We start from the raw sequence: 20,452 nt of genomic DNA, 5'->3' as shown, positions 1-20,452 counted from the left end.
AGTTCCCCTCCAAGTCACACACCATCCTGACCTGTCTGACATCCAGTACTGGATGAACAGAAATTTCCTCCAATTAAATATTGGGAAGTCTGAAGCCATTGTCTTCAATTCCTGCTACAAACTCCACTCCCTAGCCACCAACTCAATCCCTCTCTCTGTCTGAGGCTAAACCAGATCATTTATGACCGTGGTGTCATATTTGACCCTGAGATGAGCTTCCGACTGCACTGGTGCCATCACTCAGACTGCCTATTTCCACCTCATTAACATCCCCTGACTTTGCCACTGCCTCAGCTCATCTACCTCTGAAACTTACATCCATGTATTTGTTACCTCTCAACTTGACTATTCTAACACACTCCTGGCCGGCCTCCCACATTCTACCCTCCGTAAACTTAAGATCATCCAAAACTTTGCTGCCTGTGTCCTGACTCGAACCAATTCCTGTTCACCCATCACCACTGTGCTCACTGACCTACACAGGCTCCCAGTTAAGCAGCACCTCAATTTTAAAATCCTCATCCTTGTTTTCAAATCCCTCCATTCCCTCACCCCTCACTATCTCTATAATCTCCTCCAGCCCTACAACCCTCCGAGAGATCAGGGCTCATCTAATTCTGGCACCTTGAGCATCCCAGATTTTCGTTGCTCCACCACTGGTGGCCGTGACTTCAGCTGCCAAGGTCATAACCTTTGTAAATCCCTCCCAATCCTCTCTGTTTCTCTACCTCACCTTCCGTGATTCAGACACTGATTAAAACCCACCTCTCTGATCAAGCTATCTACCCGAATACCTCCTTATGTGGCTTGGTGTCAAATGTTGCTTTATAACACTCCTGTGAAATGCCTTGGAACATTTTATTACATTAAAAGGTGCTATATAAATTCAAGTTGTTGTTACCTTGGACATATATCACAGTTCCTTCATCATCACTGGCTGAAAATCCTGTAACTCCTTCCCTAACACCATTGTGGGAGCACCTTCACCACACAGACTGCAGCAGTTCAAGAAGGTGGCCCACCATCACCTTCTCAATGGACAACTGGGGATTGGTAATATATGCTGGTCTGGCTAGTGATACCCATATCCCAGGAATGAAGTGTAAAAAAAAATCTGTATATTTAAAATGGATTAAAAACCTCTACAGAGATACTTGTTACTAAAACAATACTCTTTAACATTGAGTGGTTGGTCTCCGTTTAGTAACCTCATCTCCCCTGGAATCTCCCTCCCTTGACAGTCTCACATTGGAAATTGCTGGGCCTGACTGGGCTCAAAAGTATTCTGGATTAAACCCAGCAGCTGCTCCTCCATCTCCACTCCAGATCAAACTGATGCAACAACAAAGACCTAAACAGGAGGTCAGGGACCGACTTCCACATCAACACCCTCCCCGATACAAACCGGCTCTGAATTGCTCCGCCTGTGTTTCCCGACTCAGTTCTGCAGGAACCGCGCTCTCTGCCTCAGCCCCTGCTCACCGCGCATGCTCCCCTCACGCCGCCCGATCGGTTGACTGATGGCAGCTCCGGACCAATAGGGAGAGCGGGGCGGAGCTGGAGGACCGAGCGGGTTGTGGATCCTCCAAGCAATCGGAGCAAGTGATGGGCGGGGCTCCTGATAAAAAGCATGCGGGGCGCTCCGCCCTCCTGTCCCGTCCACTCTTGCTATTGGTCTGTAGTTGCCATCAATCACCCGACCATTGTGAGTTGTCAGGTGAGAGGCCGCAGGACGGAGGGTCGAGTTAAATGTGCGCCGGCGCAATGCAAAACAGTGTTTAGAGCATGCGCAATGCGAGTGATGGCAGTAGAGCATCCCTAACCGGTCAGTGGCGGAGGGCACCGCACTTGTTCTGAGTGGGGCGCTAGTTGAGGGGCTTCTCCCGATGACAGGCCCGGGGTTAACGGTCGCCAGATTTCCAGCTGTTTTGGAGGAAATAAGGATGAATAAACTGTGACATTAAGAAGAAGGGTCGCTGACCTGAAACGTTAACTCTGCTTCTCTTTCCACAGATGCTGCCAGACCTGCTGAGTGTTTCCAGCATTTCTTGTTTTTATTTCAGATTTCCAGCATCCGCTGTATTTTGCTTTTATGTAACATTAAAGGGCAAAACTTTGAAGGAAACTTAACTCAGTTATAAAGGTGCCTGGGGGAGGGAGGGAGGAACCATTTGGGACATGAGGAAGAGCAGGCAGGGAGATGTTGCGGAGAACAGCGGCACTGGTGGTCTGAAGTGCATTTGTTTCACTGCGAGAAGTATAACAGGTAAGGCAGATGAACTTAGAGCTTGGATTAGTACTTGGAACTATGATGTTGTTGCTATTACAGAAACTTGGTTGAGGGAAGGACAGAATTGGCAGCTAAATTTTCCAGGATTTAAAAGCTTCAGGCGGGATAGAGGGGGATGTAAAAGGGGTGGGGGCGTTACATTACTTGTTAAGGAGAATATCACAGCTGTACTGCGGGACGACACCTCGGAGGGGTCATGCAGTGAGGCAATATGGGTGGAGCTCAGGAATAGGAAGGGTGCAATCACGATGTTGGGGGTTTTCTACAGGCCTCCCAGCAGGAGGCAGAGGAGCAGATATGTAGACAGGTTTTGGAAAGATGTAAAGGTTGTAGTGGTGGGTGATTTTAACTTCCCCTATATTGACTGGGACTCACTCAGTGCTAGGGGCTTAGATGGGGCAGAATTTGAAAGGAGCATCCAGGAGGGCTCCTTGAAACAATATGTAGATAGTCCAACTAGGGATGGGGCCGTACTGGACCTGGTATTGGGGAATGAGCCCGGCCAGGTGGTCGAAGTTTTCAGTAGGGGAGCATTTCGGGAACAGTGACCATAATTCCATAAGTTTTAAGGTACTTGTGGATAACGATAAGAGTAGTCTTCGGGTGAAGGTGCTAAATTGGGGGAAGGCTAATTGTAACAATATTAGGCAGGAACTGAAGAATTTAGATTGGGGGTGGCTGTTTGAGGGTAAATCAACATCTGACGTGGGAGTTTTTCAAATGTCAATTGATTAGATTCCAGGACCAGCATGTTCCTGTGAGGAAGAAGGATAAGTTTGGCAAGTTTCGGGAAGCTTGGATACCGCGGGATATTGTGAGCCGAGTCAAAAAGAAAAAGGAAGCATTCATAAGGGCTGGAAGGCTAGGAACAGACGAATCCCTTGAGGAATATAAAGACAGTAGAAAGAAACTTAAGCAAGGAGTCAGGAGGGCTAAAAGGGGTCATGAAAAGTCATTGGCAAACAGGATTAAGGATAATCCCAAGGTTTTTTTTATACGTATATAAAGAGCAAGAGGGTAACTAGGGAAAGGGTTGGCCCGCTCAAGGACAGAGAAGGGAATCTGTGTGTGGAGCCAGAGGAAATGGCCGAGGTACGAAATGAGTACTTTGCATCAGTATTCACCAAAGAGAAGGACTTGGTGGATGATGAGCCTAGGGAAGGGAGTGCAGATAGTCTCAGTCATCTCATTATCAAAAAGGAGGAGGTGTTGGGTGTCTTGCAAAGCATTAAGGTAGATAAATCCCCAGGGCCTGATGGGATCTACTCCAGAATACTAAGGGAGGCAAGGGAAGAAATTGCTGGGGCCTTGACAGAAATCTATGCATCCACATTGGCTACAGGTGAGGTCCCAGAGGACTGGAGAATAGCCAATATTGTTCCTTTGTTTAAGAAGGGTAGCAAGGATAATCCAGGAAATTATAGGCCGGTGAGCCTTACATCAGTGGCAGGGAAATTATTAGAGAGGATTCTTCGGGACAGGATTTACTCCCAGTTGGAAACAAACAAACTTGTTAGCGAGAGGCAGGATGGTTTTGTGAAGAGGAGGTCGTGTCTCACTAATTTGATTGAGTTTATTGAGGATGTGACAAAAATGATTGATGAAGGAAGGGCAGTGGATGTTATCTATATGGATTTCAGTAAAGCCTTTGACGAGGACTGGTACAAAAGGTGAAGTCACACGGGATCAGAGGTGAGCTGGCAAGATGGATACAGAACTGGCTCGGTCATAGAAGACAGAGAGTAGCAGTGGAAGGGTGCTTTTCTGAATGGAGGGATGTGACTAGTGGTGTTCCGCAGGGATCAGTGCTGGGACCTTTGCTCTTTGTAGTATATATAAATGATTTGGAGGAAAATGTAGCTGGTCTGATTGGTAAGTTTGCGGACGACACAAAGGTTGGTGGAGTTGCGGATAGTGATGAGGATTGTCAGAGGATACAGCAGGATATAGATCGGTTGGAGACTTGGGCGGAGAAATGGCAGATGGAGTTTAATTCGGACAAATGTGAGGTAATGCATTTTGGAAGATCTAATGCAGGTGGGAAGTATGCAGTAAATGGCAGAACCCTTAGGAGTATTGACAGGCAGAGAGATCTGGGCGTACAGGTCCACAGGTCACTGAAAGTGGCAACGCAGGTGGATAAGGTAGTCAAGAAGGCATACGGCATGCTTGCCTTCATCGGTCGGGGCATAGAGTATAAAAATTGGCAAGTCATGCTGCAGCTGTGCAGAACTTGGAATATTGCGTGCAATTCTGGTCGCCACACTACCAGAAGGACGTGGAGGCTTTGGAGAGGGTACAGAAGAGGTTTACCAGGATGTTGCCTGATCTGGAGGGCATTAGCTATGAGGAGTGGTTGGATAAACTCGGATTGTTTTCACTGGAACGACGGAGGTGGAGGGGTGACATGATAGAGGTTTACAAAGTTATGAGTGGCATGGGCAGAGTGGATAGTCAGAAGCTTTTTCCCAGGGTGGAAGAGTCAGTTACTAGGGGACATAGGTTTAAGGTGAGAGGGGCAAAGTTTAGAGGGGATGTGCGAGGCAAGTTCTTTCAACAGAGGGTGGTGAGTGCCTGGAACTTGCTGCCGGGGGAGGTGGTGGAAGCAGGTACGATAATGACGTGTAAGAGGCATCTTGACAAATACATAAATAGGATGGGAAGAGAGGGATACGGTCCCCGGAAGTGCAGAAGGTTTTAGTTTAGGCAGGCATCAAGATCGGTGCAGGTTTGGAGGGCCGAATGGCCTGTTCCTGTGCTGTACTGTTCTTTGTTCCACAGCACAGGACAGGAGGTCCCGCCTCCCCCACTCCCTGGTTCCACCAAGACTCCCCTTGGACTGGGCCACACCTGGGCAGGGCTGGCTCAAGGTGCAGAAAGCTGCAAGCTGATAGGCTGAGCTGTTGACTGGGAGGAGTGGGGGGGTTTGACTGACAGGCCTGGGGAGGGGGATATCAAGGCAGGTACACACACTGCTCCCCCTTTTCCTCCTGGGATGTTTTACTGGAGTCGTGTTGCTGAGTGTTTCTAAACTCTGTCTCCCTATCCCGGTAACGTCGGTGGATTGTAGGTTGCTGTGAGTGTTGGACTATGTTGCCTCTCCTCATTCTTCCTTCTCCCAATCCGAGTTCCAGGCTGTAGGCTCCGACGGCTCCATGTGCCTGAAACGTTAACTCAGTTTCTCTCTCCTCAGATGCTGTCTGACCTGCTGAGCATTTCCAGCATTTCCTCCTTTTATTTCAGATTTCCAGCATCTGCAGTATTTTGCTTTTGATTTATTGCAGGTGTTGCTCACAGAACTGAGTTGAGAAGCACGGACAGACCAATTAAAGGCCATTTGGTATTGGGGTGGGTGTTGAATATGGAAGTCGGTCCCTGACTTTTGTAGGTCCTTTTTGTTGCATCAGTAACTTGAAGGGAGTTACACCAATAATGTGCTGTAACAGAAACTACTAATGAAACTTAACTAAATCGAAATAAAATGTAATTCCTCATGGTGGTGATGCACTCTAGTCACTCCAGCATCCACCAGTAGCGGAAGGGCCCAAGCTTATAGGCAGACACTGCATGCTCCCTCTCCAGGTACACACAGGCACAGATGTCGTCACAGAAGAGCGGCAGACAGTCTGATTGGCCACAAAAACAAGAAATGCTGGAATCACTCAGCAGGTCTGGCAGCATCTGTGGAAAGAGAAGCAGAGTTAACGTTTCGGGTCAGCGACCCTTCTTCGGAACCCTGATTGGCCAACTCGGTAACATGCGCTATCAAAAACTATAACGTGAAACAGTGGAGCCTGGGTTAACGGCTGCCATCTTTCTAGGAAGTGATGTGCAGCAGGGCACATGCGTGGCCATCCTGGGCCAGGAAACGGGAGGAGAGACTTGTCAACATCTATCCTGGACTGACAGTGATGGCTTTTGTAAATTCCTTTTACAGGTGCTTAGAAGGAGAGGATTTGCAGACGAGAAACTCGAATGAAACATCACTTAAAGATCTGACAGAATTACTCGATTAAGCAGCACTGGAATGTCATCGGCCTTTGAATGTGCAAGGAAAAAGGTTTGTCTGTTCTGTCTGTGGGAAAAGATTTTGGGTATCAGTGTGATTAGAAATGCACTGAGATACACAAAGCCCTGGTTAGACCATACCTGGAGTATTGTGTTCAGTTCTGGGCACCACACCTCGGAGGAAGTACAGCGTAGATTTATCTGAGTGGTACCTGGACTACAAGGGTTAAATTCTAAGGAGAAGTTGCACAAATGAATGAGTCATTACAGCACCGAAAGAAGCCATTCGGCCCTTTAGGTCCATGTGAGCTCTCTGTAGCGGAATTCAGTCAGTCACATTGCCCAACTCTATCCCCGTAGTTCTGCAGATTTGAAATCGTCTCCACTTCCACCACCCTCGTACGCAGCAAGTTCCAGGTTATTACCACTTGCTGTGTAAACAATGTTCTTCCTCCCAGTCCTCCTGCATCTCTTGCTCAAAGCCTTGTACTCTCTACCTTAGTCCTTATACCATCAGCTAATGGGAACAGCTTTTCTTTGTCTACCTTATCTAAACCTGTCATAATCTTGTACACCTTTATCGGACCTTCCCTCAATTTGCTTTGTTCCAAGTAGAACAAACCCAGCTTCTCCAACCTAAATCTGTAGCTACATTCTTTCACTCGCAGAACCATTCTGGTAATTATCTTCTGCACCCTCTCGAGGATCTTCACATACTTCCTAAAGTGTGGTGACCAGAACTGGATGCAATACTCTAGTTGTGGCTGAACCAGACCTTTTATAAAGTTTCAGCATAACTTCTCAGATTTTGTGCTCAAGACCTCAATTTATAACAACATCAGAAATAGGGGTAGGCCATTCAGTCTGAAGCCTGCCCTGCCATTCAATAAGATCATGGCTGATCTGCCCCAGACCTCGACTCCTCTTTCGTGCCATCTCCTCTTAGCCCTCAACTCCCCGATATTTCAAAAATCTATCTACCTCCTCTTTAAATACTTTCAATGGTCTAGCCTCCACAACTCTCTGGGGTAGAGAATTCCAGACATTCACTACCCTCTGAGAGAAGAAATTCCTTCGCATCTCAGTTTTAAATGAGTGTCCCCTTGTTCTCTAACTATGTCCCCTAGTTTGAGATTCCCCCACTAGTGGAAACATCTCAACATCTACCCTGTCAAGCCCCTTCAGAATCTTGTATGTTTCAGTAAGATCACCCCTCATTCTTCTAAACTCGAATGAATAAAGGCCTAACCTAACCATTCTTGATAAGTCAACCCCTTCATCCCAGGAATCAGTCGAGTGAATCTCTTTTGAACTGCCTCCAATGCCAGTATATACTTTTTTTAAATATGGGGAGCAAAACTGTACACAGTACATGAAGTGCAGCCTCACCAACACCCTGTACAGTTGTAACAAGACTTCCCTGTTTTTAAACTCCAACCCCTAGCAATAAAGGCCAAAATTCCATTTGCTGCCTTAATTACTTGCTGCGCCTGCATGCTAATTTTTTGTGTTTCATGCACAAGAACACCCAGATCCCTCTGTGCTGCACATTTTTGAAGTCTCTCTCCATTTAAATAATAGTCTGCCTTTTTATTCTTCCTACCCAAGTGGATGACCTCACACTTTCTTATATTAAACTCCATCTGCCAGGTTTTTGTCCACTCGCTCAACCTATCTATATTGCCTTGCAGATTCCTTATGTCCTCATCACAACATGCCCTCTCACCTATTTTTGTATAATCAGCAAATTTGGATATATTACACTCTGCCCCCCTCCTCCAAGTCATTTAATATAGATAGTAAATAATTGAGGCCCTAGGACTGATCCTTGTGGCACTCCACTAGTTATGTCATTCCAACCTGAAAAAGATCCATTAATCCCAACTCTCTGTCTTCTGTTAGTTAATCAATCCTCAATCCATGCTAATACATTTCCCCCAATACAGTGAGCTTCTATCTTGTGTAATAATCTTTTATGTGGCACCTTATTGAATGCCTTCTGGAAATCCAAATACACTACATCTACAGGTTCCCCTTTATCAACTCTGCTTGTTATATCCTCAAAGAACTCCAGTAAATTTGTAAAACATGATTTCCCTTTCACAAAACCATGTTGACTCTGATTGCGTTAAGCTTTTTAAATGTCCTGTATTTCTTCCTTAATAATGGACTCTAGCATTTTCCCGACGACCGATGTTAGGCTGACTGGCTTATAGTTTCCTGCTTTTTGTCTCCCTCCCTTCTTGAACAGGGGCGTCACATTAGCAGTTTTCCAAACTACTGGGACCCTCCCGGAATCCAGTGAGTTCTGGAATATTTCGACCAATGCCTCCACTATCTCTGCAGCCACTTGCTTTAAAACCCTTGGATGTAAGCCATCAGGTCCTGGCGACTTGTCTACCTTTAGTCCCATTAGTTTGTCAAATACTTTGTCCCTCATGATAGAGACTGTTTCAAGATCTTTCCTCCCATTAGCTCCTTGCTTATCTGATATCTGTGGGATGTTTATAGTGTCCTCCACCGTAAAGACTGATGCAAAATATTGGTTTAAATTATCTGCCATTTCTCTGTTCCCTGTTATCCATTCTCCAGTCACATCCTCCAAGATTCCCATGCTCACTTTAGCTACTCTTTCTTTTTATATACCCATAGATTTATGAAGCCCAAGATATAGTATACTTTGCTAATTACTCACTAAATATTTCCTGCCATCTTTAAAGATCTTTGCACATGAATCCCAGGTCCCTCTGTCCCTGCACACTCTTTATGAATGTGCCATTAAGTATATATTGCCTCTCCCTCTGCCTTGTGCTAAAATGCATCACCTCACGATGGTTGTATCTCCTGGAATTTAGAAGATTGTGTGCTGTCAACAAAGTTTTCAAAATATTAATTGGAACTGATAGGATAGAGAGAAACTATTTCCGCTGTTTGGGATATATAGTACTAGGGCTCACAATATAAAAGTTAGAGTTAGACATTTCGTTCATTCACCCCTGGGCCCTGTCAACCCCAGCATTAATCCACTCCTGCTGTAAATACACAGAATTACAGCCCAGAAACTGGACTTTCAGCCCCACTAGTCTGTGCTGGTGTTGATAATCCACTTGAGCCTCCTCCCAATCTAATTGCCTTGTCCCACCCTGTCCCGAAATCTATCTATTCCCTTCTCCCTCATAAATGTATTGAGCCTCACCTTAAACACATCATTGCTATCTGCTTCAACCACTCCACGTGGCAGTGAGTTCCACATTCTCACCACTCTGAGTAGAGAAATTCCTCCTAAGTTCTCCATTTGACCTGTTAATGTCTGTCTTGTATCGCTGCCCCCTTGTTCTGACTCACTGATAATTTTAAAGACCTCTATCAGATTTCTTCCTAGTCTTCTCTTTTCCAGAGAAAGGAGCCCCAGCCTGCTCAATCTTGCTGGATAGTACCATCCTCTCTGGTGACATCTTTGTAAATCTATTCTGCACTTTCTTCAGTGTTTCAATATCCTTTTATAATATGGAGACCAGAACTGCTCACAGTCCTTCTAAGTGAGGTTCTCTATAAATTTAACATTCCCTCCCTGCTGTTACATTGTATTCCTCGAGAAAAGAACATCAGCTCTTTCTTTGCTCTCTTATCAACTTGTGTTGCTCCTTTTAGTGATTTATGTGACTCTGTTCCCAGATCTCTTTGCTCCTCTGCTCCAATTCATTTTTTACATTCTGACCAATAACTGGGCTCCTTATTCCTCCTCCCAAAATGAACCAGCTCACATTTCACTATGTTGAATTTCATTTCCTATTTATCTGTCCAGTCTGCCAGCCTGTTTGTCTTCCTGGATTTCAGTGCAGTCTCCACATTATTAGTTTTACTACCAATTTGGTGTCATCTGCACTTTGCAAAAACATCCCTCTAATTCCTGATCCAAATGTGGGTGAAGAACAGAAATCCCACTGTACTTCACACCATAGTTGATGGCCCAGGCACACGGGTTTCTGTATAATTTATTTAATATTTTGTTCACCGTCTCTCCGGTCCCAATCTCCAGGGGATGACACAAAAATAATCATCCATTCAGCAGTTGGAGATTTCACTGGAGGATTAATTACCCAGGGCTCCCTAGGGGTCAGAAAGTCCCCGATCAATGATTACAGGAGCCCAGTGTGCTGCTGCGGGATCGGACTGTGCTCTGAGCATGCACAGTGCAGGTGGTGGCAACAGACTGGGGCAGAACAGGCACCTTGGGTGGAGAGGAGATTTTGGGCGCAGGGGAGGAACTGGAGCCGTGGGTGGGCCGGGAGGCTTCATAAACACCTGGGGTCGGCCTGACTCCCCCAAAAAAAAAGGCCACAGGCCCCATGTTTACCCCGCGGTGACAGGCCTGGGAGACGCACTGACCGCCATCTTCAACAGGACATGGTCAGGGCGCATGGGCCGCCATCTTTGAGAGGAACACAGGAAATAGCAGGAGTGGGCCATTCGGCCCCCTCGAGCCTGCTCCACCATTCAACTAGATCATGGCTGATCTTCCTCAACACCACATTCCTTGATATCTTTAATACTAGAAATCTATCGATCTCTATCTTGAACATTATGAATGACTGAGCCTCCACTGGGGTTGAGAATTCTGAAGATTCACCGCTGTCTGAGTGAAGAAATTCCTCCTCATCTCCATTCTAAATAGTTTACCTCTTATTCTGAGACTGTGTTTCATGGTTCAAGCACCCCCCCCCACTCACCCAGCACAGGGAAACATCCTTCCTGCATCAACCCTGTCACACCCTGTAAGAATTTGTCTGCTTCTATGAGATCACCTCTCATTTTTCTAAACTCTAGAGAAGATAGGCCCAGTCTCCTCCTAGGACAGTCCCACCACCCCAGGAATTAGTCTGGTGAACTTCCATTGCACTCCCTCTACGGCAAATATATCCTTCCTTGGGTAAGGAGACCAAAACTGTACACAATACTGCAGGTGTGGTTTCACCAAGGCTATATACAATTTCAATATGATGAAACAGGATCTGGCCAAAGTGGACTGGAAGCAGCTACTTGTAGGAAAGTCTACATTGGACCAGTAAGTCATTCAAAAAGGAATTAGAGAGAGTTCAGGGCTAACATGTTCCTGTAAAAGAGAAGGGTAGGACAAGAAGTCCAGGGAACCCTGGATGTTAAGGTATATTGACGATGGGATAAGGCAAAAAGAGGAGGCTTATGGCAGATTCAGAGGGCTGAAAACAGCGGAGGCCCTAGAGAAGTATTTAAAGTGTGGGGGGGGGGTGGTGGTTACTTAAAGAAAGTAATTAGGAGAGCAAAGAGGGGACATGAGAAAACACTGGCGGGCAAGATAAAGGAAAATCCCAAGGCGTTTTATAAGTATATTAAGGGCAAGAGGATAATCAGAGAAAGAGTAGGGCCCATTAAGGACCAAAGTGGCAATCTGTGTGTGGAGCCGGAGGACGTAGGTGAGGTTTTAAATGATTACTTTGCATCTGTGTTCACGATAGAGAAGGACGATGTAGGTGTAGAGATCAGGGAGGGGTATTGTGGTAAACTTTAACAAATTAGCATTGAAAGGGAGGAAGTCTCCTCCTCCTCCTCCTACAACTACTCCCGTGTCTCAAGAGACAATGGGTAAGCACCTGGAGGTGGTCAGTGGTGTGTGAAGCAGCGCCAGGAGTGGCTATGAAAGCCAATTCTACAGTCACTGACTCTTCCACAGGCACTGCAGATAAAATTGGTTGTCGGGGCTGTTACACAGTTGGCTCTCCCCTTGCAGTTCTGACTTTTTTCCTGCCAACTGCTAAGTCTCTTCGACTTGCAACACTAGCCCCGCCTTTTATGGCTGCCCGCCAGCTCTGGTGATCATTGGCAACTGACTCCCACGACTTGTGATCAATGTCACAGGACTTCATGTCGCTTTTGCAGACGTCTTTAAAGCGGAGACATGGACGGCTGGTGGGTCTGATACCAGTGACTAGCTCGCTGTACAATGTGTCTTTGGGGATCCTGCCATCTTCCATGCGACTCACATGGCCAAGCCATCTCAAGCACCACTGGCTTAGTAGGGTCTATATGCTGGGGATGTTGGCCGCCTTGAGGACTTCTGTGTTAGAGATACGGTCCTGCCACCTGATGCCAAGGATTCTCCGGAGGCAGCAAAGAAATGAATTGAGACGTTGCTCTTGGCTGACGTACGCTGTCCAGGCCTCGCTGCCGTAGAGCAAGGTACTGAGGACACAGGCTTGATACACGTGGACTTTTGTGTTCCGTGTCAGTGCGCCATTTTTCTTGGCCAGTCTGGACATCGACAGGTGATAGTTGAGCCTAGGTAGGTGAACTCTTGAACCACTTCCAGAGCATGGTATTGATGGATGGAGCATTTCTGACGTCCTGTCCCATGATGTTAGTTTTGAGGCTGATGGTTAGGCCAAATTCATTGCAAGCAGCCGCAATCCTGTCGATGAGTCTCTGCAGACACTCTTCAATGTGAGATGTTAATGCAGCATCGTCAGCAAAGAGGAGTTCCCTGATGAAGACTTTCCGTACTTTGGTCTTTGCTCTTAGACGGGCAAGGTTGAACAACCTGCCACCTGATCTCGTGTGGAGGAAAATTCCTTCTTAAGACTTGAATGCAAGTGAGAGCAGCAAGGAGAAGATGATCCCAAACAGTGTAGGTGCGAGAACACAGCCCTGTTTCACACCACTCAGGATAGGAAACGGGGTCTGATGGGGCGCCGCTATGCTGAATTGTGCCTTTCGTATTGTTATGGAATGAAGTGATGATACTTAGGAGCTTTGGACATCCAATCTTTTCTAGTAGTCTGAAGAGACCACGTCTGCTGACTAGGTCAAAGGCTTTGGTGAGATCAAGGAAAGCATCGTAGAGGGGCATCTGTTGTTCGTGGCATTTCTCCTGTAGCTGGTGAAGGGAGAACAGCATGTCAATGGTGGATCTCTCTGCTTGAAAGTCACACTGTTCCTCAGGTAAACACAGCAAAGACTTTCCCCACTATGCTGAGCAGGGAGACGCCACGGTAGTTGTTGCAGTCACCACAGTCAGCTTTGTTTTTAATAGAGGGTGATATTAGCATTGCGCATGTCCTGTGGTACTGCTCCCTCGTCCCAGCACAGGCAAAGCAGTTCATGGAGTGCTGAAAGTATAACAGGCTTGGCACTCTTGATTATTTCAGGGGTAATGCCGTCCTTCCCAGGGGCTTTTCCACTGGCTAGAGAATCAATGGCATCACTGAGTCTTTTTTTACTCCATAACAAAAGTTATCTCCTTTTGAAGTGCTCTCTCCCCTGTCTCCTCCAACAAGTGTGAGGAGCTCATGGTCTTCTGTATCATGAAGATTGAGACTATCTGAGCAGCTGCCTCTGCTACTTCCCTCCCTTCCACTAGCCCACCAGACTAAACTGCCTCTAACACTCCAGTGTTTTTTGAGTTGACGTTTGCCAGGAGTAAAGGGCCCACAGGCTCACTGGAAATCGTATTATCCACGGATGTCCAGGTCAGAAGTGGACAAAGGAAAATATATATCTTTTTAAAGGTTTGGTCATCCAGCCCATTGAACTGGGAGGAATTTGGGACTTTTAACTACAAAGGATTTCATCATCAAAAAGGACTGTATAATGTATAAGTGCAGTGTGGGATGTTCAAGTGATGTTTGCATTTTTTCCTAGTGCTTAATAACCAGTGTTTCCTGTCTCCCAGCTTTGTTTCCATTGCTGCTACATTCAGATCCTATTATTTCTTTGCTCACCTCTCACTTTTAATTATCCTGATTATTTTCTTCTCTATACTTTTTTCTTACTCCATTTCCTGTCTGCTTTACAACACAAACAAGAAATGCTGGAAATACTCAGCAGGTCCGGCAGCATCTGTGGAGAGAGAAAATTGAGTCCTTTGCTGAGTACAGAACGTTCAGTGTCAGAGAGGGGAAGGTCAGAGGGTATAGTGAATACACGGCAAGGGATCAGAGGGAAGTGAAGGGGAAGAAGGATCTGGAGGGGCATTAGTCCCAATCAGCTGCTGGAGCTTATGTTCCTTAACACCTGAAAGGAAGAAAAAAAACTTTTGTTAACACATCGGCTAAGACAAAGGATGAAATGAAACTGCGGAGTAAAACAGCTGAGATAAGGTGAGGCAGTGCTGCTGGAGAGAGAGGTCCAGTGTCTGTCTACATGTGGCAGCACATGGCACTAAGTGTGGATCTCGGGATGTGGCAAGAACAGCAGTCCGAGGAACTTTGCTTTTCTCGGAGATACCTGTAATCCCGGGTGGATTCAAAACATGAAGGGTGAAACTGCAGTTGGAATCCATGTGGAATAAGTTGGAGCCGGAGACGGTCACTGAGGAAGGAGATGTGGCTGTGAAAATGAATTTTGGTAGACACTTGATCAAATACCAGGAGGGAAATAGAAAGCAATGAAGGTGAACAAGGTAAAAGAGACAAACAAAAATGCTGAGTATTTCCAGCATTTCTTGCTTGTTTCAGATTTCCGATTTCAGCATCTACAGTATTTTGCTTTTATTTTAGTGTTTAATTCACTGCCACTTCTCTTCCAGGAATCCTTACCTTGAAGACATTCTGATCTTCTCTCTGGGATTTTCGTTTGGAGGGAGGGGGAAGGAGTGTCGGTGTGAAATTGGAGGGAGGGGAAAGGAGCCTCCCTGAGCTGGGGAGAGGGTGCAGAAAATGTAAATCCGGTCACATGATTGCTGTGGCCACTTGTGACTTGGAAACTGTGATCAGAACAGATGTTTCCTGAAGTTGACTCGGATTAATTTTCCTTTCTTTTATCTTCTGAAAATCTCAGGATATATCACAGTTTTCCACAGCCTTACAGACACTTCAACTCCAGGTCAGAGCCGACAGTTACATTATCTGAGGGCTGAAAGGACTCTCGAAACACCCTCGCTGCGTATTGTAAAAGAATGGGATCAGACTGATCCTAAACCATCTTTTCTTCAATTCAATTCTTTCTTGTATATATATTTCACTTTGACTGTTCGGTGTGTGTTAATAGATGAATTTATCCATCTGGTTAAGTCACTCTGATCCCCCCTATTCCGATCCCCTAACTACAGTTTGGTCCAGTCAGTAAATTTCAGATAACTAGAAGCCTCCTGTTCTGGATTTCTCTTTTTGAAATGAATTGTACAAACACCAGGGTCCTAGACGAGACTCCTGCAGAATTCTTTTCTATTAGCAAACACCTTCTAACTTCCAGTTGGTCACTTTAACATTAAAGGAATAACAGTTTGATTTTATATCTGATTGTAACCAATTCACAACCATTTGCCACTCCCATAATCCGCAGAAAAAGCAAACCTTACATAATAAACATTTAATTTCAGTTCAGTGGGTTCTGATTCTCACGTTGCAAACTGGAAGTGACCTCAGTGATGGAGTTATAAAAATACCCAGCTTATTTCAAGAGTGCAGTCTGAGACTCGGGCCTGGAGTTTCCTCTCGTCAGTGCAATCTCACTTCCACCCAAGTCTACACCATCTTCAAAGCTTTGGAAATTGTTTGTGTCCAGACTGCAGTCTCTGTGTGTGAAAATGCTGAGGAAACTCCGGGCCTGGATGTGGTATATGGGGCAGTTCAACTACTGCTGGATACAACTGCAACATTATTGACTTTAAAGCAAACACATTCTGTACAACTGAGGCCATTGATCTGGGTCCAGTTATTTCTGTCAAGTTCCAGTTACTATCCTCCAGTCCTCTTGGAAGGCCACACTGTTAAACACCTAATGATATCCAGAATGCTGAAACCAACATTGAGAAAAAACACAGATAAAAATGACTGCAGGTTCAGTTGAGTATCAGTAAAATTTTCCGTGTTAAATTTAGATGATTTCCAATGTTTATTTTGGCCATTTTGGGTTTTATTCAAATTTTTTTTTTAAACAAAAAAAGGAAATTAATGTAAAGCAGAAAATGTCAGGTATCACCTCGACCTTGTCATTCTCTTAATCACAGACAAAGCCATCTCTGTTCACTTCCTCAACCCACACATTCCCCTTCCTTCTGTGTCCACCCTGGAAAAAACCCTCCCCAAATCACTTACAACTGCTCTTTTAAACTCTCAACTCTCTCACCATTGGTTTTCCATTTCTCACAATACTTCTGTAACTGGCGATCTGCTCAATCGCTCCCTCAGCCACTGATGCCTTTGCTCTCAGTAAAACACTGACTCACTCCCACCCTCATCACTCCCCCATCTTCACTTCCTCAAGTCTAAGGAGCTTCAATTTGAACATATCTGGTGTACGACTGGTTTGGCCATTCATTACCAGAGCCGGCTGCACCACACATCAAGCTCTATCTGGCCTTGCTCTCCTCTGCCAAAACTGCTCACTATTTCAGGATCATTCCTGAAAGCAAAGATAACCCGAGCTTCATTTCTCCACTACCGACTCCTCGAACAAGTGCAAGGAGCTCATGGATTTCTTTGTCACTAACAGAGACCATCCATTTAGGTGCATCGTCCTCTTCTCCACCAAGTTAAATATCCCCCGAGGTTCCCTCTTCCCTCACTCTGAACCTGTGTTTTTGTCTAGTTTCTCTCTCATCATGTCCTCTCCAAGCTCATCTTATCCGAGACCCACCTCCTCCTCCTCTCACCCCCATTCCCACTAAACTGCTGATGGACCAACTTCTCTTCCTGGCCCTCGTTCTAACTGACATTGAAAACCATTCCCTTTCCTCAGAGATTTCCTGCTACCTTTTAAAACTGTCATCATCACCCACCTCCTCAAAACTGCCATCCTCAACCCCTGTCCTTGTAAACTACCATCTCATCTTCAACCTCTCATTCCTCTCCAAAGTCACTGAATGTCTTTATGCCTCCCAAACCGTGCCCACCTTTCCCAGAACTCCATGGTTAAACCTTTCCAATCAGGTTTCCATCACAAAACACTGAAACAGCTTAAATCCATGCCACAAAGGACATCTGCTGTGTCTATGGGACACTATCCCTCCTCAGACTTCTTGACCTCCCAGTCGACCACACCATCCTCCAACACCTCTCCTCCACTGCCCAGCTGAGTGGCTCCACTCAGACCTATCCAATTGTAGCCAAAGAATCTCGAACAATAGCTTCCCTTCTCACCCCATTACCTTTGGAGTTTCCCAAGGATCTATCAATGGCCCCTTCTATCCCTCACTGTCGGTGCCATCAGCTGTAGCATGACATCAGGTTCCATATGTAAGTTGATGACACCCATCTCTACCTCATCACCACCTCTCTTGACCCTCCAGTGCTTCTGTTTCGTCAGCCTGCTTGTCTGTTCTAATGCTCTTCTCACTGACCTCTACCCTGCATAAACCTCAGCTCATCCAAACTCTGATGCCTTTAGCCCAAAACATCACAAAGTCCCACTCGTCCATCACTACTGAGCTCAATGACCTACAATGACTCCAGGTCCACCAATACCTCCATTTTAAAATTCTCATCGGTTCAAATCCCTTCGAGACCTCACCCCTCCCTATATCTGTAACCTCCTCCAGCCGTACAACCCTCAGAGAACTCTACATTCCTCCAACTCTGGCCTGCTACACACCCCTCACTGTCTCTGTCCCATTGGCTGTGCCTTCAGCCACCAGCCCTAAGCTCTGGAATTCACTCCTTATACCCCTCTGCCAGTCCACATCTCTCCTCCTTTAAAACCCTCCTAAAAACCTTCATCTTTGACGAAGCTTTTAGTCAGTCTTTCTAATTACCCTTTAGCTCAGTGTCAATTTTTGTCTGATTTTTCAGTTTATATTTTGAGATGTGCTTTGGAATACTTCCCTACCTTAAAGGTACGATGTAGATGAAAGGTATTTTTAAATCACATTGTAACAGACTGGGGAAGCTAGTATTAAAATAATATTTGGATATAATGGAGTTAAGTCACAGATCAGCCCTGATTTCATTGAATGGCAGAACAGACGCGAGGGGCTAAAAGGCCGACTCTTGTTCCTATGTCCCGAATGAACTTGGACTGAAACACAGCTGATGAATAGAAAGCCACGGGAGAACTGGGGAGAAAGCACTGCAACAGGAAAGCAGCACCTGAGCAGAGTTTTGGGGGGGAGGGGGAATTCTGGGGAGAAAGTACATAAAGGACTGGAGTAGGCCATTCAGCCCTGCAAGCCTGCTGCACGATTCAATTGCATCCTGGCTCATCAATTAGTCTCCACTTATCTTGAAGAAATTAAGGTTTCTTTAACATGTATATAAATATTAATCCCAGTAACTGGGCTGGAGTTTATCAACATCAGCAGAAACAAACCCCAACTGTCAGAATGAAAATGGTTCAGTCCTGCATGTGATTAACAGCAGCAATAACTGCAGAATCCAACCCCTGCAGTCACTTGTGAACTCACTGGTGTCTCAGCAGGCTGGGTCACTTAGTGAATCCCTTTCCGCACGCACAGCCGGTGAACGCCCTCCTACCCACCCCCACAGTGTGAACTCGGTGCTGCATCAGGTGATTTTTGCTTTTAAAGCTGTTCTCAGAGTCAGAACATTTAAAAGGTCTCTTGTCAGTGTGAAGAAGTTGGTGTGAATTGAGGTTGATTAAACAATTGAATCCCTTCCCACACTCGTTGCAGGTGAATGGTCTCTCCCCAGTGTGAAGCTGCTGGTGTTCAGTGAGGTTAGATGAATGAGCGAATCCCTTCCCACACACAGGGCAGGTGAACGGCTTCTGTCCAGTGTGACTGCGTCAATGACTCTCGAGCTCAGATGGGTAATTGAATCCCTTCCCACAGTCCCCACTTTTCCACGGTTTCTCCATGGTGCAGATGTCCATGTGTCTCTAAGTTGGATGATCAGTTGAAGCCTCGTCTAGACACAGCACACGTGTATGTTTTCTCCCCTTGTGAATGGTGCGGTGTGTTTTCAGCCTGTGTAACTGATTAAAGCTCTTTCCACAGTCTGCGTACTGGAACACACTCACTCAGGTGTGTGTACCTTGCTGCTTTTCCAGTTATACTGATGTTTGAAATCTTTTCCCACAAACATTTCTCCTTCCACATTCAAAGGCCGATGATATTCAGGTCCTGATGAATCAAGTGATTCTTTCAGATCTTGATGTGATGTTTGGTTTGATTTTTCCCATCTGCAAATCCTTGTCTTCTAAAAGGAGTTTATAAAAGTCATCACTGTTAGTACAGGATAGAAATTCAGAGCAGACAATTCCAGCTTCAATGGGACATTTTTTTTCCTCTCTCGTTCCCCAAAGCTGTAAATCCCTGTCCCACAACTCTCCCTCCCCCCTTTGCTGAAATGCAAACCCATGGCACCATTTCTTTCCTCCATTGCCAGTTTACTCCCTCCCTCTACTCTGGCTGGGTTTAGTTCTCCAACCCTGGTGTGCACTGAGAATCAAATCTGGTTTACCAGGATGTTGCCTGGTCTGGAGGGCATTAGCTATGAGGAGAGGTTGGATAAACTCGGATTGTTTTCACTGGAACGACAGAGGTGGAGGGGCGACATGATAGAAGTTTACAAAGTTATGAGCGGCATGGACAGAGTGGATAGTCAGAAGCTTTTTCCCAGGATGGAAGAGTCAGTTACTAGGGGACATTGGTTTAAGGTGTGAGGGGCAAAGTTTAGAGGGAATGTGCGAGGCAAGTTCTTTACACAGAGGGTGGTGAGTGCCTGGAACTTGCTGCCAGGGGAGGTGGTGGAAGCAGGGACAATAGCGACGTTTAAGAAGCATCTTGACAAATACATGAATAGGATGAGAATAGAGGGATACGGTCCCCGGAAGTGCAGAACAAAGGTGTTAGTTTAGGCAGGCATCAAGATCGGCGCAGGCTTGGAGGGCCGAATGGCCTGTTCCTGTGCTGTTCTTTGTTCAATGAGTCAATGATTTTCTCTCCTGGTCACTGGGACCCTGAAGTCCCGCCTATTCTCTGTCGTCATGAAGATGGCCACGCATGCGCTCTGCTCCCTGCTCAACCAAGATGGTGGCGCACTAAACCCTCCTGCCTTCCTTTACAAAAGGTGGCGGCCATTAACCTGGGCCTCCCCGGGAAAGCCCCGGAGCTGCAAGCGCTGGAACAAAGAACTGGACCTTCATCGGGGCTTCAGGTATTTCTGAAGCCTCCCCGCCGGCTCCTTCCTCCACTGCACCCCACCAACACACTCCCACTGTAAA

The 20,452-nt window shown here is 46.0% G+C and overlaps 1 protein-coding gene, 1 long non-coding RNA gene and 1 pseudogene across 4 annotated transcripts in view; 2 read left to right on the top strand and 1 right to left on the bottom strand.

Moving 5' to 3' along the window:
• Positions 1-1,488, bottom strand: part of LOC137349196 (zinc finger protein 229-like) — a 28,638-nt gene extending 27,150 nt beyond the window's left edge. The window contains exon 1 of one of the 2 annotated variants that reach the window (XM_068014624.1): positions 1,406-1,488. The gene's annotated coding sequence lies outside the window, so the exon portion shown is untranslated. Of the gene's footprint in view, positions 1-901 lie in introns of both variants that reach the window. The other variant, XM_068014623.1, reaches the window with a different exon arrangement.
• Positions 1-20,452, top strand: part of LOC137348719 (zinc finger protein 585A-like) — an 87,754-nt pseudogene that overhangs the window by 37,634 nt on the left and 29,668 nt on the right.
• On the top strand, positions 1,756-18,324 carry LOC137349202 (uncharacterized). Of its 2 annotated transcripts, none has more exons than XR_010969283.1 (3): positions 1,756-1,825; positions 6,228-6,350; positions 15,110-18,324. It is a non-coding gene; the product is annotated as an uncharacterized lncRNA (long non-coding RNA). The 2 variants fall into 2 exon arrangements; XR_010969284.1 differs by lacking the exon at positions 1,756-1,825 and adding an exon at positions 1,843-2,266.

This window comes from Heterodontus francisci, chromosome 34, assembly GCF_036365525.1.
Source record: "Heterodontus francisci isolate sHetFra1 chromosome 34, sHetFra1.hap1, whole genome shotgun sequence".
Classification (NCBI taxonomy): Eukaryota; Metazoa; Chordata; class Chondrichthyes; order Heterodontiformes; family Heterodontidae; genus Heterodontus; species Heterodontus francisci.
The sequence above is the reverse complement of the archived record's forward strand: the minus strand, read 5'-3'. Positions and strand labels throughout refer to the sequence as shown.